At 42.4% G+C, this 17,749-nt stretch overlaps 2 protein-coding genes and 1 pseudogene across 3 annotated transcripts in view; all 3 read right to left on the bottom strand.

Annotated features, from left to right (window-relative positions):
• LOC127641362 (gastrula zinc finger protein XlCGF57.1-like) overlaps window positions 1-7,093 on the bottom strand; it is a 77,874-nt gene extending 70,781 nt beyond the window's left edge. The window contains exon 1 of the mRNA XM_052124331.1: window positions 6,519-7,093. The gene's annotated coding sequence lies outside the window, so the exon portion shown is untranslated. The remainder of the gene's footprint in view (window positions 1-6,518) is intronic.
• The window catches only part of LOC127641369 (zinc finger protein 850-like), a 205,898-nt pseudogene that overhangs the window by 91,596 nt on the left and 96,553 nt on the right, over window positions 1-17,749 (bottom strand).
• Window positions 1-17,749, bottom strand: part of LOC127641359 (gastrula zinc finger protein XlCGF57.1-like) — a 68,252-nt gene that overhangs the window by 7,748 nt on the left and 42,755 nt on the right. The window lies entirely within an intron of this gene.

The following is a 17,749-nucleotide window of genomic DNA, read 5'->3' on the forward strand; positions in this document are numbered from 1 at the left end:
ACTTGTTTGTTTTTCAAGCAATATAGAAATTTATGAACAGAGATATCAGCTGGTTTCGGATTCGTAGATCACATATAAAATATGCAAAGATGACCCACACAAAAAAGTATTTAAATTTACAGTTATTATTAACCCTTTATAATTCCTTAATCTAATGCATATTATTCTAAATTTGTCATTAGAATAACAAGAGAATTCGTCAACAATTATGATTTATGTCATAATCGTGCAGTCGTACCTGACACAACATTCCTACATAAAAAGATCAATATTGAACATGTATTGTGATCTGTGATATATTACTCTCATTAGTCTCTTCTTATAACAGCGCGACGAATCCCGATTATATTGAATAAACTAATTTACAAACCTGTTATTAAATTCAGATGATCTACGAAGAATGTCACAGTCCAGGATCCGGTCAAATGTTGAAGATGAAATCCAGATAAATCAGTAATCCATGAAAGAAGAACAGAACCCTGTTGACAAAAGACAAAACATGATCCACTCTGAGAGATTTGAGGGAAAACTCCTCCTTTTTTTGTTTTTCTTCCCGCCTAATCCGAGAGGAGAGAACGCGCCTCTTAAAGCGACAGTACACTGTGTTGATCAAACATCTTAATATGCGGATACAAATAGCTGCTGTGATAAAGTTATTCCCACACTCAAAGCACACATGATGTTTGTAAAAACACTGTATTATAATTACTTTATAAAAAAATATATATAAAAAATGTAGGGCTAATCAAACCGTTATAACTATATTTTCTTTATTTTTTTGTGAGGGAATAAACAGAAGAATAAAATGCACAAATAAATACTGTGATTAGATTTATATCTCCAAGATATCAAAATGCGTGACGCTGTATTTTATCTCAGTCTATTCGCACAAATGAAATGTGTCTCTGTGGCAATTTACAGGAGATCTCAACACATTACCATGATGAATTAGGTGAAAACAGTGAACTATTGACATGAAATAAAGAGTCTTTTCAGCCTGATGGGCCTTTTATTTCTGTTAGTCTTGACAATAATGAAACACGACTTTCAGAATAAATAGAAGAGATCTGACTGTATTCTGTGGAAATTAAATGAGACTAAATATTAAATCTTTTATGCAAAAATTTCAATTATTTTCAAAAAAATTGTTTATGAAACAAGTCATATCAACTCTTTAGAAGCAAATAGTCAGTATACAGTCAACAGGACGGTTGTATTCATTCATAGTCGTGATTATAAATGAAAAAGTACATGAACAGCGACACCTGCTGGTGATGAACAGACAGTGACTGAAACATCATCAATACTTTAATCCACACGAAATAAATCTAACAGGCTTTATATCAAACGATGTTCCTCATACTGTTAATAAATCAACTACAAAACATTTAAATCATGAATATTTAACTCTTAAAACAAAGTGACAGCTATGTACTCTGAACTATTTTGTGACAGTAGCGTTATTCTTTACTAACATTTGGAATTGTATTTCCCTATCTGTCACTCACTCGAAGTTGTGTCGGTGAGTTGACACTAGGGGTCGCTCCTGGGGAGCCCAGACATCTCTGGCCAATGGAAATTGGCGTGTTGGAATTTGCATGCCACTCCCCCGGACATACGGGTATAAAAAGAGTGATGCTGCAAACGCACATCAGATATCTTCTTCCGAGCCAAGCAAGCAAGTTCACTGACCTGAATTCCTCTGCCGCCTCCATTCATCTCTCTACGCTGTTAGATCTACGACACTTTCCAACAGTCCTCCCCCTCGCACACCATGGTTGTGCCGAGCAAACACCCCTGGGCACTTCAGCCGCAGACAAACTTCACTATATATATATATATATATATATATATATATATATATTTATATTTATATTTATACTATGTATATATACATATATATATATATATATATATATATATTTAAAAAGCACATAAGAGTTAAATTTTTCTAAAAGAGTGGCGCAAACAGAAAGCGTCTTTTTCAAGATGCCTTTCTGTTTGTGTGTATTTCCTGGTTGCGGTCGATACCTCTCCCCGTCCAATGGCCACGATCGCTGCCACTCGTGTCTGGGTGCCACCCACGCAGAGTCAGCGTTCGTGGATGGTACATGTCCTCACTGCAAAGATATAACCATGGCTACGTTGCGGTCCCGGCTCGCCCTGAGGTTATAAAACATTTGCAAGGTTTTATAACCTCAGGGTTGAGCCAGTTTCATCCTGTGTGTTATCAGGTGACACAAACAGGTAAGGTCGGGTCAGCTGGCCGGGTGTATCGCTTGCGCATAGCACATTTCCCCTCCCTTGAGGCGAAGACGTGCGCTCTCTCCAGTTGCGTTCTCAAGAAGTGTGAACCCTGGACGGTCCTCCTCCCTAGCCTAGCGGTCGACGAGTTTTCGGAGAGTCACCTAGACCCCCGTACTGAGGTAAGTGCTCCACGTGTGCTGGTTGTCTCCCTACGCAACACCGTGTTACGTATTTTCCGCAAAATGGTTTCCCCGCCGGATAAACCGCGTCTTCCTTGGGCCAAGGGCCCTCTGTCCTTGGTCGCCGTGTCTGTAGTAACTCCTCCCCCCTCGGGTAGGATCTACCATGGCACCACACGATGTGCTTCCGCTCCTACCCAGTAAGACCGTGTGTTGTATTCCAGTTAAAGACCCCCCTCTCGGGGCCGGGTCTGGTCTCCGCGGTGTCCTCCTCTTTGGAGGGACACCCCCCAGCTTGGACCATATATTGGCCCCCAGACGAACGATTTAGTTCCTTTTTTGGGGAGAACAATAGAGAGAAGGCCACGGCTGGGCCAGCCAGTCCTCATACTTCTGAGCAGTTAGCCGTTCCCCAAGGTGCAGGGGAATGCTTCATGCCTGCCAGTGTGTCGGGGGTAGTTATGCGATGGCTTGCTGCGCTGGCTACGAGGCACACAGAGGTCTGCCCGTCTCGCACCGCCAGTCTGCGTAACTCTGTTCAGCTCTTGTGGCATTTTCCATTGGGACCCCTAGTGTCAATTCACAGACACAATGTTGAGTGAGTGACAGATAGGGAATGTCTTGGTTACTGATGTAACCTCCTTTCCCTGATGGAGGGAACGAGACGTTGTGTCCCTCTTACCACAACACTGAACCAACTGCTGAAATGGCCGGGTCTTTGGCTCGGTTCCTCAGTGCGATACCCGATGTGTGTTTGCAGCATCACTCCTTTTATAACTGTATGTCCGGGGGAGTGGCATGCAAATCCAACACGCCAATTTGCATTGGCCTTTTCTCAAGATCAGAGATGTCTGGGCTCCCCAGGAGCGACCCCTAGTGTCAACTCACAGGGAACGGAGGTTACGTCAGTAACTGAGACATTCTTCTCATATCGTCTTTAACCCTACAGATGCAACTGCAACATCCAAAAGTACTAAAACTGTTTTTAATGTGGAGCATTTTAATTAATGTAACTTTGAATCTACTCATTATAGACGCAATACAAACATTATACAATGTTTTCACAAATGATCAGCATTGAAAAACATCTGAAGAAGTTAAAACTAGATTTTGTAGAATATTTAATTTCTCATAATTTCATGTAGAATCAGCAGCACACTCTATACAACACATTAAAGGAATAAATGAAACAATACATTAAATTACACTTTAACAATTCATACAGTAGAAATACTGGCAAGAACAAAAACTTGATTTAAATCCACACGATGAACAGGAGTTCACCCTGAGAACTGTGGATGAAGCTTTTTCATATGTCTCTGTAGATGACTTGATTGGACGAAACTTCCCACGTGGAGGGCAGTGTTACGGTTTCTCAGTGTGGATCTTTTCATGTCTTTTCACATAAGACGTCAAAGTGAATCTCTTGTCACAGTTTGAACACTTGTAAGGTTTTTCTCCAGTGTGGATCCTCTGGTGCTCTTTCAAATGGCTGACTCTGGTAAAAGTCTTTTCACACTGAAAGCACACATGATCTTTCACACCGGTGTGTGTTTTCTGGTGCTGTTTCAAACTATTCCGCATCGCAAAACTCTTTCCACAATCAGAACACACATATGGCTTTTCCTTTGTATGAATATTCAGGTGTTGCTTCAGGGCTGATTCCAGAATAAAATTTTTACCACACTGATCACAGTAAAATGGTCTTTCTCCAGTGTGAGAGAGGAGATGATCACGGAGACATTTTGACCATGTGAAACACTTTCCACACTGATCACATGTGTGCGGCTTCTCTCCAGTGTGAACTCTGATGTGTCCATCGAGTGCTCCTTTCTGTGCAAAACTCTTTCCACACTGATTGCAAGTGTATGGTTTCTCTCCAGTGTGAACTCTCTTGTGAATCAAAAGGGATTGTTTTTGTGTGAAACTCTTTCCACACTGATTGCAAGTGTATGGTTTCTCTCCAGTGTGAACTCTCTTGTGAATCTTAAGAGATTGTTTTTGTACAAAACTCTTTCCACACTGATCACATGTATATGGTTTATTTTTAGTGTGAATTATTATGTGTTTCTTAAGGATTGCTTTACATGTGAAACTCTTTCTGCACTGATCACACGTGTACGGTTTCTCTCCAGTATGAATTCTCATGTGGTTTATAAGACTTTTTCGACATCTGAAACTCTTTCCACACTGATCACATGAGTGCGGTTTCTCTCCAGTGTGGATTCTCATGTGTTCTTTAAGGTGTCCTGTACGTATGAAACTCTTTCCACACTGACTGCAGGTGAACGACTTTTTGTCTTCTGCTCTGTCAGTATTTTTCTGTGTGAACTTGTTTTCAGTCTGAGAAAGTATTTCCAGCTCTTGACTTTCCTCCTTCACTTCCATCAGATCTACAATGAACACATGAAATCACCAAAAATTACATTCAAATGGAGACAAATGTTAAAAGTTAATCCTGTTATTTTAATATAAAATCTGGATATTTGTTATTTGACAGTTCAGATAACAACCACCAAATATGAGACCTTAATGTATCTCAGAATCATTAAAGAAGAATCAAGAATGAACACCAACCTATTAGTTCCTCAGTATCTTCATGTTTAATTCTGCAGACTTCTGGATCACTCATGATCTCACTCTCGTCTTTCACAAACTCCATCATTACTGATTTTAGTTGTTCGGTTTGTTTGGATGCAGATCTTTTCTTGTAGACTGATGGGAATATTCACAGCATTTATCAGTGTATTATTGTTTTAGCGCATGTACATTATATAATAAAACATATACTGTATAAAATGCTCTTTATAACCAATCAGAAAAATCATCCATGCAGTTGCAGCAGAGCTTCCTGTTTAATGGCTGATTCATTTAGTTTGTGATTGTGTGTATCAGTATATTTAGTTTGTTCAAATCAAATGAGCGACTGACTGTTTCAGTGAAGGACGTATTTGTTCAGTGGGTCAAATTAGGATTGCAAATAAAATAAAAACACTTAATTTACAAATGTTAACGTTAATGAATAATAACTGATTAATCATTAACAAAGATAATTATAAACTGTAACTGAAGTACAGATTGATACTCAAAAAACACAAGATGCATATTTCTCTTCAATCAAAGCTTATTTAAACAAAGTTTGATGTTCGAAATTGAATTGTGTGTTTTTTCTTTTTAACGTAAGAAGGATATTTTCAGTGGCCTCCCATTCATTGCAATAGAAGTCAAGTAGTTATAGCTGCAGGCCAGAGACCTCCAAAAAAAAGGGCGGGGCTACCCCAAAAGGGATTCACTTCCACTCTCTGTTAAGGAAAGGGTTAAGGGTCTTCCTGTATCTTTAAGGGCGGTTTGGAGCTTTCGCCCCTTGTTGGAGCACTGCCTGCAGCTTTATTCTTCTCAGGTTTACTCTGCTGTTAGGACTGCACAGTTCATAAAAAATTATATTTCAGCTTCTGCAATTAAATACTTATTTTAAGTTACAGCACTCCGTTTAGATCTGCTCCATTGCAGCAGAAGTTTTGATTTACAACATATTTTCTGTCCCTTGTGTGTAAAAGTTTAGAAGTTTAAATGAGTCTAACACAACAGTAAAGACATCATAATCCTTCACTTTCTATCTATAAGATTTTCTTAACTTGTTTGATTTTCAAGCAATATAGAAATTTAGGAACAGAGATATCAGCTGGTTTCGGATTCGTAGATCACATATAAAATATGCAAAGATACCCCACACAAAAAAGTATTTACAGTTATTATTAACCCTTTATAATTCCTTAATATAATGCATATTATTCTCAATTTTTCATTAGAATAACAAGAGAATTCGTCAACAATTATGATTTTTGTCATAATCGTGCAGTTGTGCCTGCTATAGTTTACTGCTGCATTTCAAACCTGAAAATATGATCCATATTCAGTATTAACAGAATATGTGACATAATAATGATAAAAGTGCATCTATGACACAACATTCCTACATAAAAAGATCAATATTGAACATGTATTGTGATCTGTGATATATTACTCTCATTAGTCTATCTTCTTATAAAATACGACGAATCCCGATTATATTGAATAAACTAATGTACAAACCTGTTATTAAATTCAGATGATCTACGAAGAACGTCACAGTCCAGGATCCGGTCAAATGTTGAAGATGAAATCCAGATAAATCAGTAATCCATGAAAAAAGAACGAAGCCCTGTTGACAAAAGAGAAAACATGATCCACTCTGAGAGATCTGAGGGAAAACTCCTCCTTTATTTTCTTTTTCTTCCCGCCTAATCCGAGAGGAGAGAACGCGCCTCTTAAAGCGACAGTACACTGTGTTGATCAAACATCTTAATATGCGGATACAAATAGCTGCTGTGATAAAGTTATTCCCACACTCAAAGCACACATGATCCTTCTCATCAGTGTGTATTTTCTGGTGCACTTTCAAACACTTTCCACAGAACACACAAAGGGTTTCTCCTTCCAGATGTTTCCTCAAGTCTCATATCACATTAAAATGTCTCAGTTTTATTGGCTTTTCTCCAGAGTGACAGTGTAGATGAAGCTGTATTTTATCTCAGTCTGTGACAATTTACAGGAGATCTCAACACATTACCATGATGAATTAGGTGAAAACAGTGAACTATTGACATGAAATAAAGAGTCTTTTCAGCCTGATGGGCCTTTTATTTCTGTTAGTCTTGACACTAATGAAACACGACTTTCAGAATAATTAGAAGAGACCTGACTGTATTCTGTGGAAATTAAATAAATAATAATAAAAAAATTTTTTTTATACAAAATGGCCAAATTATTTTCTAAGAAAGAGTTTATGAAACAAGTCATATCAACTCTTTAGAAGCAAATAAAGAGTGGTGCTGGTGTAGTGGTTAAAGCACAGGACTTTTAATCAGAAGGTCACAGGTTCTAACCCCATGCCCACTACCATTGTGTCCTTGAGCAAGGCACTTAACTCCAGGTTGTTCCGGGGGATTGTCCCTGTATTAAGTGCACTGTAAGTCGCTTTGGATAAAAGCGTCTGCCAAATGCATAAATGTAAATGCAAATAGTCAGTATACAGTCAACAGGACGCTTGTATTCATTCATTCATAGTCGTGAATTATAAATGAAAAAGTACATGAACAGCGACACCTGCTGGTGATGAACAGACAGTGACTGAAACATCATCAATACATTTATTTAATCCACACGAAATAAATCTAACAGGCTTTATATCAAACGATGTTCCTCATAAATATTAACCTCTTAGCACAATGTGATAGCCATGTAATCCTTTCTGACATTTTTGAATTTAATTTCTTCTCATATTGCATCCAAAAGTACTAAAACAGTTTAATGTGGAACATTTTAAGTAGTCTACCTTTGAGTCTAAAGACATAATACAAACATTATACAATGTTTTAACAAATTAACTGCATTGAAAATGATCTGAAGAACTTTACCACACTGATCACAGTTAAAATGGTCTTCTCCGGTGTGAGAGAGCAGATGATCAGAGATATTTTAAATCTCTTTCCACACTGATTACAGGTGAACAGGGCTGGACTGGTAATCTGGCAAACCGGAATTATCAAACGATGTTCCTCATACTGTTAATAACTAAACTACAAAACATTTAAATCATGAATATTTACCTCTTAAAACAAAGTGACAGCCATTAGTCGTGTGAAGTTTTGTGACGGCAGCGTTTTCTTTACTAACATTTGTAATTTTATTTCTTCTCATTTTGACTTTAACCAAAGTTTTTATCTAGCAAGTCAGTCCACTGTCTTTGTAACACTTTTGGGTGAATAACAGAATTTGTAATATTTTTCACATCTCGTAATTGACCCTTCTCTAAGCTCTCCCATTCTCGGTTACAGTCGCTCGCTCTGACAAGCTCTGCAGAATACCCCATAGGAATGAATGGGAGATTGATGTCAACGGCACGTTTTTTTTTTTTCCATTAATGGAATGGATAATATTATTCTGTGGGCTGGGATGAAGATTGACATTGTAAAACATATTTACCAGAATGTTTTTTTTAATTTCACAGTAATTTGAATAAACTGTGCAGACTGTGAATCAGAACAGACCTTATTCACGCTAGCGCCATCTTTGATTTTGAATGGGAACGACAACGAGGCTGTGAGGGATAGATGTGAAGTCTCTTCGATGGGCTACACTGCAGTTTAAAGTGTTTTTGGATCGTTCCGCGTACCAAACATTAAAAAAATATTTCCAAGAACATTCAATAGACAGAAAACTCCAGACAACCTGAGTTGTGGAAATTCAGATGTAATCTTGGAGCTTTTTACATATTTATACTGCGCGTACAATTGAAGAGATGGTAAGTCTATCTCTCACAGCATTGTTGTCATCCTAATTAATAATTAAAGATGTTGCTAGCATTAATAATGTCTCTTGTGTCACGAATGAAGCTAGGAAGCAAGTTGCAAGTGACACTCTGTTTATTAACAGTAAATGTGAAAAATAGGGAAAAAGTCCAGGGTGAAGGTCTTGTGACGGAGGGACTCCAATGGTCACATGAATGAGGTGAGAGAAGTGATGAGGAGTGCTGAACAAACACGATGAATCCAGATAACAGCCAACTGAACACGAAACAGGGACAACGAAGGCGCTGGGCTGGAACTCAGAGGGATCAACACAACTGGACAAACAAACGATCTGACAAAGGAGATGAGAAAGTGGTGAGTATTTAAAGGGAAATGGAATGAGTTACAGCTGGTGAAGAGGAGTGATTGCAGCTGATCGCTGATCAGGGGGACCGGAACCCGCGGATTAATGCGGGAATAAAAAACGGGTTTTATTTTGGATACATGAAAGACGGGGTGAATTCTCCTGTACGCCGGAGGAAGGTTGAGGCGGACTGCCACCGGACTAACAATCTTGGTGACAGTGAACGGGCCAATGAATTTCGGTGCAAGTTTATTAGATATGGAGCGGAGAGGAATGTTCTTAGTAGAAAGCCACACTTTTTGACCAGCGACGTATACGGGAGGTCTAGACCGGTGGCGATCAGCTTTGGCCTTGGTGCGCGACCCCACTTGGAGTAGAGTCTCACGGGCCTTAGTCCAAGTGCGGTGACACCTCTGGACGAAGGCGTGAGCGGAGGGGACCGCGACCTTGGATTCCAGACTAGGAAAAATTGGTGGCTGGTAACCTACACTACACTCAAACGGAGATAGGCCCGTGGATGACACTGGTAACGTGTTGTGGGCGTACTCAACCATAGACAGTTGCTGACTCCACGAGGAAGGATTCTTGGATACCAAGTCCTGGTTGGCTCGCTCAGATTGACCATTGCTCTGGGGATGAAACCCTGAGGACAGACTGACAGTCGCTCCCAGTAATTTACAAAATTCTCGCCAAAATTTGGACACAAATTGGGGCCCTCTGTCAGAGACCACATCTGTCGGGAGGCCATGTAACCGAAAGATGTGGTTAGTGACAATCACCGCTGTCTCCTTGGCTGAGGGTAATTTGGGCAAGGGAATGAAGTGGGCCGCCTTCGAGAACCGGTCCACCACGGTTAAAACTACCATGTGCCCCTGGGAGGGTGGGAGGGCGGTAATAAAATCTAGAGCAATATGGGACCAGGGTCTCGAAGGCACCGGCAGCGGTTGAAGTAACCCGTCTGGGGGTCGATTGGAACTCTTAGCAGTGGCACAGACTGAGCAAGCCAAAACAAAACTGTGAACATCACGAGCCATCAGAGGCCACCAGAATCGTTGCTTGACTAAAAACTTAGTTCGATTAACTCCCAGATGACAAGCCACATTAGAACAATGTCCCCACTGAATAACGCTGGACAGTAACCCCTCCGGCACAAAAAACTATTTGGTGGGCACCGAGCCGGGGGCGTTACCCCTTCTAAGGCCGTCTTGACCTTCGATTCGATCTCCCATGTGAGTGTAGAGATGAATAGCGTCTCTGGTAAAATGCACTCGGGAGTAGACGGGCGTTCGGAGCAATCAAAAATACGTGATAAAGAATCGGGTTTGATGTTCTTGGAACCCGGGCGGTACGAAAGTGTAAAATCAAAACGACCAAAAAAAAGAGCCCACTGAGCCTGCCTGGAGTTCAATCTTTTAGCTGTGCGAATGTATTCCAAGATCTTGTGATCGGTCCAGACAATAAAAGGTACCCCCGAACCCTCCAACCAGTGGCGCCATTCCTCCAATGCTAACTTGACTGCCAACAACTCTCTGTTACCAATGTCATAATTACGTTCGGCCGAGGACAAGCGATGAGAAAAAAACACGCAAGGATGCATCTTGTCGTCTGAAGGAGAACGCTGGGATAACACTGCGCCTACCCCCACCTCTGACGCATCGACCTCCACCACGAACTGACGTGACGGATCAGGGGTTATCAGGATGGGGGCTGAAACGAAGCAGCCCTTTAGTTTGGCAAACGCAGCCTCAGCTGTGTCTGCCCACCTGAACTTTGTTCTGGGAGAGGTCAAGGCGGTCAGAGGCGCGGCTAGTTGACTGAAATTGCGAATGAAACACCGGTAGAAATTGGCGAACCCCAGAAATCTCAGCAGGGCCTTACGGGACTCCGGGCTTGGCCAATTCACCACAGCCTTAATCTTCTCAGGATCCATGCGCATTCCCTCAACCGACATGATGTACCCTAGGAAAGGAACAGACTGTGCATGAAAAGCGCATTTTTCCGCCTTGACAAAAAGCCCATTCTCTAGCAACCTCTGAAGCACTTGTCGGACGTGCTGCACGTGTTCCTGGAGAGAAGGAGAAAAAATCAATATGTCATCCAGGTAGACATATATGAACTGATCGACCATGTCTCGCAGCACGTCATTAACGAGTGCCTGGAAGACCGCTGGGGAGTTGGACAGGCCGAACGGCATGACCAAGTATTCAAAGTGCCCCCTGGGGGTGTTAAAAGCGGTCTTCCATTCATCCCCCTCCCTGATGCGGACCAAATGATAAGCATTGTGTAAATCCAATTTCGCGAAGATAGATGCTCCCTGCAACCTCTCGAAATCCGAAGACATCAACGGCAAAGGATAAGTATTCTTTACCGTGATGCTGTTCAGCCCCCGGTAATCAACACAAGGTCGCAGAGATCCATCCTTCTTCCCCACCAAAAAAATTTAGCACGTTAGATAAATTCACAGTCTCCTCCTGAAACACAGAGACAGAAACAGACGGACAGGCAGACACTAGACAAGACTTATGACATTGAGTGCTCCACGCCGACACAGACTTCAACTGCCAGTCCACTTTAGGGTTGTGACGGGTGAGCCAGGGATGACCAAGGACGATGGGAGCAAGAGGAGTGTCCAGTATGTAAAAGGAGATTGTTTCGGTGTGATTGCCTGACGTGACGAGAGTGATGTCTTCAGTGGCTAGTGAAATGGTGGGAAGTTCCTGGCCATTGAGGGCATGTACAGCAATCTGATGTATGAGAGACCTGAGGGGAACTTGGTGGTTGCATGCAAAAGTGTAGTCCATGAAATTACCTTCGGCCCGAGAATCCAGAAGTGCTCGACAGTCGTGACGGTGGGTTGACCATTGGAGTCTTACCGGAAGGAGAGTAGATGTAGATGAGGTCTTCTCGGCGGAGATCCCACCCGATAGTAGCCTCATACTTACTATCGGGCAGGGCCTTTTAAAGGACAGTTGTAGGCGAAATGTCCAGCACCTCCACAGTACATGCAGAGGCCCTGGGATCTCCGCCTTTCCTTCTCCTCCCGGGAAAGCCGGGCTCGACCCACCTGCATGGGCTCGGGATCACAGACGGGGCTGAACGCATCCCCGCCTCCAGAACGTTGGCCTCCAAATCCTCCCGAAGGACGGTTGGTTTGTACTCGCCGTTCCACTCTGGACAGCCTTGCGTCCACTCTTAACACTAAAGCGATCAAGTCGTTGAGCTTGGTGGGAAGATCCATGGCATATATCTCCTTTTGGACGCAGTCAGCCAGCCCATGCAGGAACGCTAGGGTCCGGAACTCTATAGAAAAGTCCGATACGGATCTCTCTCCTTGACGCAAATCGGCCAGTACTCTGGCTGCTTCTCTACCGGAAACAGCACGGTCAAAAACCTGCTTCATCTCCGTGGAGAGCGCTTGGAACGAGGCGCAGCATTCGTCCTGGTTCTCCCACACCGCCGTTCCCCATAGTGCCGCTCTCCCAGTAAGTAGTGTCAGGACAAAGGCGACCTTGGTTCTCTCATCACAGAATGTTCTGGGCTGGAGAGAAAAATGCATAGAGCATCGTGTTAGAAAAGCTCGACAAAAACTGGGTTCACCTGAATATGACTCTGGAACCGGTAGGCGGGGCTCCGACTGGGAGGGGGCCGCTGGTGGTGGTTGAAGAATCGGCGGTGCGGGCTGCGCAGTGGGAGCTCGCAGAAGTTGGACTTGCTGGGTGAGTCCGGACACCTGCGCCACTAAAGCCTGAACGGCGTGAGCTGTGTCATTGAGATTCTTCTCTTGGTTCTCCATACGAAGTCTGCTGTTGTTCACAAAGTCCTCCAGACTCTCTGAACTGTTACTCGCTGCTTCCATATTGTGTCAGATCGTTCTGTCACGAATGAAGCTAGGAAGCAAGTTGCAAGTGACACTCTGTTTATTAACAGTAAATGTGAAAAATAGGGAAAAAGTCCAGGGTGAAGGTCTTGTGACGCAGGGACTCCAATGGTCACATGAATGAGGTGAGAGAAGTGATGAGGAGTGCTGAACAAACATGACGAATCCAGATAACAGCCAACTGAACACGAAACAGGGACAACGAAGGCGCTGGGCTGGAACTCAGAGGGATCAACACAACTGGACATCACAAACAAACGATCTGACAAAGGAGATGAGAAAGTGGTGAGTATTTAAAGGGGAATGGAATGAGTTACAGCTGGTGAAGAGGAGTGATTGCAGCTGATCGCTGATCACGTAACGAGTGGTCATGCCCACCACATCCACGCACACACACACATGTAATTGACAAAGCACGAGACAAGGAAGAGACATAGGATATATAAACCGTGACATCTTGAGGCAAATGATTATCACTGTAACTTGAAAAGTGTAATTTGATAGTGATTACAAACCTCATTACATTAGTGTATGTTGTTATAACATCTCATAACACACTCATTTTGATGCTGTTAACTCTTTATTTACTATCACCTTTACCAAGACATGAATCAACTCATAAATGAAAATTAATGTCAAGTTATTAGCTTTAATTTACAATAGAGCAAATGTAGGTGTCCTTGCTGATGTTATAAATGTTCATTTTGGAATGAATCCATAACATACTCTTCTCAATATTTACTTAAAGAAATACACTGCATGAACCCTCTCTGTCCTTGTGTCACTATTACATGTGACCCAGAAACAAGGTTTTCTTAAATTCTTTGGATCATTTGGATAAAATCCCACTTAAAATAGCTCAAACACACACCACTCCCATGGCCTCTTATTGTAAAAAGGCAAACACCTGTCAGAGAAATGGAAACGGGTCAACAGTTGAAGACAGGATTGGTCAGAAATGCTTTTAAAGACCTGTTGTTGCTAGACTCTGCGATCTGTGTCGCTAGTGGGCGTTGCTCCTGTTTTTCGCTGAAGAGACGATCAATCTATCATGAATTAATTAATCAAACTCATGTCTCCAGTCTGGCAGGGGGGTGGATGAAGTGAGCTCCAATGTCTTCACTCTCAATGGTGGTCGCTCGCGAATGTCTTAATTTCCATACAGTTGAAAAGCATTTCTTAACTTGGATTGTCGCTCTCCATGGCGATTTCTGTTGTTAACGGCCGCAGCAGCTCATGTTGCCAGAAGTCGTTAAGCTCTCATGGAAAATGAATGGGATCGTGTCACTGTCTCGTGCAATGATGCTGGGCTTAAACGGGGCTTAAAGCTGCGTTCACACTGCCAGCGACTTGTGTCTGCCAGCTGCATGTCGCCAGTGCCTGGCGGTTAGGTCGCTAGTGGGAGTTCCCACTACTGGTTGTCTAGTAAGGTTAATGAATGACATTCACGGATGTCATTCCATTGTCAGTCGAATCAGTTTTCTTGCCACTACAAACAAACATTTTGGAGAGAAAAGGCAAAATCAGTACATCAGTACATACAATTTTTAACATCAAAGATGAACGAGAAACATGGAGTGCTCTTTGCCATTGTGGCTATTTATCTGCGGCAAAAGCGCAAACGGCGGTCTGACTGGGCCCACGAAACCATTCAGGCTCGCAGTCAGCATGAAGAGTACCACCAGCTGGTGCAGGAGCTGCGGCTGAATGAAATCCAGTTTCAGCAGTACTTCAGGCTTGACAGGACCCAGTTTGATGAGTTGCTGCACTGGGTGGGTCTCTTGGTTGCAAAGGATAACACGAGTTTCTGTTGAGCCATTTCCCCTGGTGAACGGCTATCAATTGGTTATTTGACTCTTAATACAGATAAAGCTGTTTCTTAAATATATATATATGCCTGTTCCCAAAGATTGGCAGGACATTGCAGCAGAGTTCCACCATTGCTGGAATTTTCAAAACTGTCTAGGGTCTATTGATGGGAAGCATGTACTGATTCAGGCTCCCAACAACTCTGGATCACGATTCTACAACTACAAGGGGGCATTCTCTATTGTCCTCTTAGCAGTTTTAGATGCCAAATACTGCTTCTGCATCATAGACGTTGGTAGTTATGGGAAGACCAGTGATGGTGGGACTCTGGCTAATAGTCCCTTTGGTAACGCTCTTCACAATGGAAACCTCGGCCTACCAGAGGAGAGCACCTGGAGCCCCAGCCTCACGTCTTTGTGGCAGATGAAGACTTCCCTCTCCATAGTGACCTGATGAGACCATTCCCAGGTACCACCCTTCCCAGTAGTCACAGGGTGTTCAACTACAGGCTTTCACGGGCAAGACAGACTGTTGAGAATGCGTTTGGTATACTCGCAGCACAGTGGCGAATGTATCGGCGTGTAATTGGAGTCAGCCCTGCCAATGCGGAAGCGTTCTATACAACTTTCTGTGGAGGACAACAAGGACTGGGCGGGACCCTCTAACCCCTGCTGCTGATGGAGAAGACTGCACTGCAGAACATCAGAAGAGTAGGGAGCAACAATGCAGCATGGGAAGCAATGGGTTTGAGGGAGACCTTTGTTGACTACTACTGTCAACTACACTGAGGGTGCAGTTCCCTGGCAGCCACAGGTGTGACAGTCATGAAAGGTTCTTCTCAGAATCAAACTCTTTAAAGAGCCTTATAATAAAATCTCCATGTTTAATGTGTCTTAATTATGTTGTTACAACTGTAATTAGTCATTTCAATGTTTTGAACTGATGCAGGTCTCCGTTTAGGTCTTTAGGTCTTCCCTCGTATCTAAAAATAAACATGAATGCAAGCAATGACTGAATGAAATCTTTCTGTTCCACTTTGGTTCTTAAGAGTTTGCAGAGCTAGTTTTTGTTTGTATCTGTTTGTCTGTCTGTCTATCTATCTAATCACCCTATAGAATGCTATGAACTTTAATATATACTAATAGTTTCACTTATCAAATCAATATTGGACCTCACTGACTTTCACTGCATGGACAAAAACTTAGACATTCTTCAAAATATAATTTGTGTTATGTAGAAAATCTATCCACTTAACAATAAATCACAAAAAGAAACAGATTGAAAAGTCTGAAACAAATTTATTTATTTTTCAAAAAATTTACCTTTTTGAAAATGAAATTTACCTTTATGTCTTTTTATAACATAAACAACAAAAAACACAAACATTATGAACCTTGCCTGCAGGGTAAAGCTGACAGGACCACAAGGGTAAATAAGCTTACGAACACCCCTCAAGTACCCCGCTCTGTTCCTGACCACACTGCGCCTCAAAGATAATTCTGTGTATTGTAACCCTTTTTCTCCTTGAATTAATATTTTTGATTTGTGGCAACAGGCTCTGGAGGAAAAGTTCATCTGGGTCTTCAGATGCTGGTGGGGATGAGATGGTGCTGCCTCTGCCCTAGATGTTTCTCAAAAAGAGTTATTGCCCCCCTTTTTGAAATGCCCTGGAGAGACTTTTCTTCCTCCTTTCTTGATTCCTTTCCCTGTTGGCCTGGACCTATCTGTTTGCTGGTTGGACAAGCTGGCTGCTTGCAGGACCTGGCTGACTGGTGACTGTGGCTGGTTGGCTGCTGAGTGGATCTGGCTGGCTGTCAAAATGGGCTCCCCAAACCATTGACGCATGTCTCCAGAGGTGACTCTGTACTCCACAAAGGGGTTGAGGAAGCCAATGATGGCACTGTACTTCCCATGTTTAATGTGATCAGCTGCTGAGCCCTTTTTCTATAAACAATGTACAGTCAGATGTGACCAATTTGTCCTGCGGAGTGGCACAAGGGTCAGTTTTGGGGCCTATTTTGTTTTTACTGTACATTTTGCCACTTGGTCATATTATGGGTTGTTTTAAGGATGTATCGTATCATCTTTATGCCGATGATGTCCAGTTGTATTGTTCTTTTAATGATGCTGAGTTCCATCGATTGTCACTGTTCTTAGAATGTGTGTCCTCTATCAAAGACTGGCTGGCCACAAACTTTTTGCAGATAAATGCAAGTAAGACTGAAACATTGATCTTTGCTCCAGACCATAAGATCCCGGTGATCAAACAGCACCTTGGCTCCCTTGGCTCCTCTGTCAAATCCAGCCTCAGAAACCTGGGGGTTGTGTTTGACCAGGCCATGTCTTTGGAGATACACTCAAAACAGCTTGTCCGAAACTGCCTCTATCACCTCAGGAATATCTCTAAGATACGTAAAATGTTGTCAAAGAAGGATCTGGAAATTATTATTCATGCTTTCATATCAACTAGACTTGATTATTGCAACTCTGTCTTTACCTTCATGAATAAGTCTGCTGTGAACAAGCTGCAAATGGTTCAAAATTGTGCTGCTAGACTTTTAACTGGTGCCCCAAGAAGGTCTCATATCACTCCCGTTTTGTTGACTCTCCACTGGCTCCCTGTAAAATATAGGATTGATTTTAAGATTTTAGTGCTGACTTTTAGGGCATTAAATAGTCAGGCCCCACAGTACATCAAGGTCCTTTTGAGTCAGCACTCCTCTAGCCGCACTCTTCGGTCTTCTGGCCAGAACCTTCTTATGGTCCCCAAGACTCGTTATAAAACCCGTGGGGACCTGTCTTTTCAGTCTGTTGCCCCCAGACTGTGGAACGCCCTGCCCCTGTCTCTGCGTCTGGCTGACTCTGTTGACTCTTTTAAAAAAGATCTGAAGACTTGTTTATTTAAGAAGGCTTTTGGTTGATGGGTTTTAACTAGTGTCACTTT

The sequence above is a fragment of the Xyrauchen texanus genome, chromosome 50 (assembly GCF_025860055.1).
Source record: "Xyrauchen texanus isolate HMW12.3.18 chromosome 50, RBS_HiC_50CHRs, whole genome shotgun sequence".
In the NCBI taxonomy this organism is placed as follows: Eukaryota; Metazoa; Chordata; class Actinopteri; order Cypriniformes; family Catostomidae; genus Xyrauchen; species Xyrauchen texanus.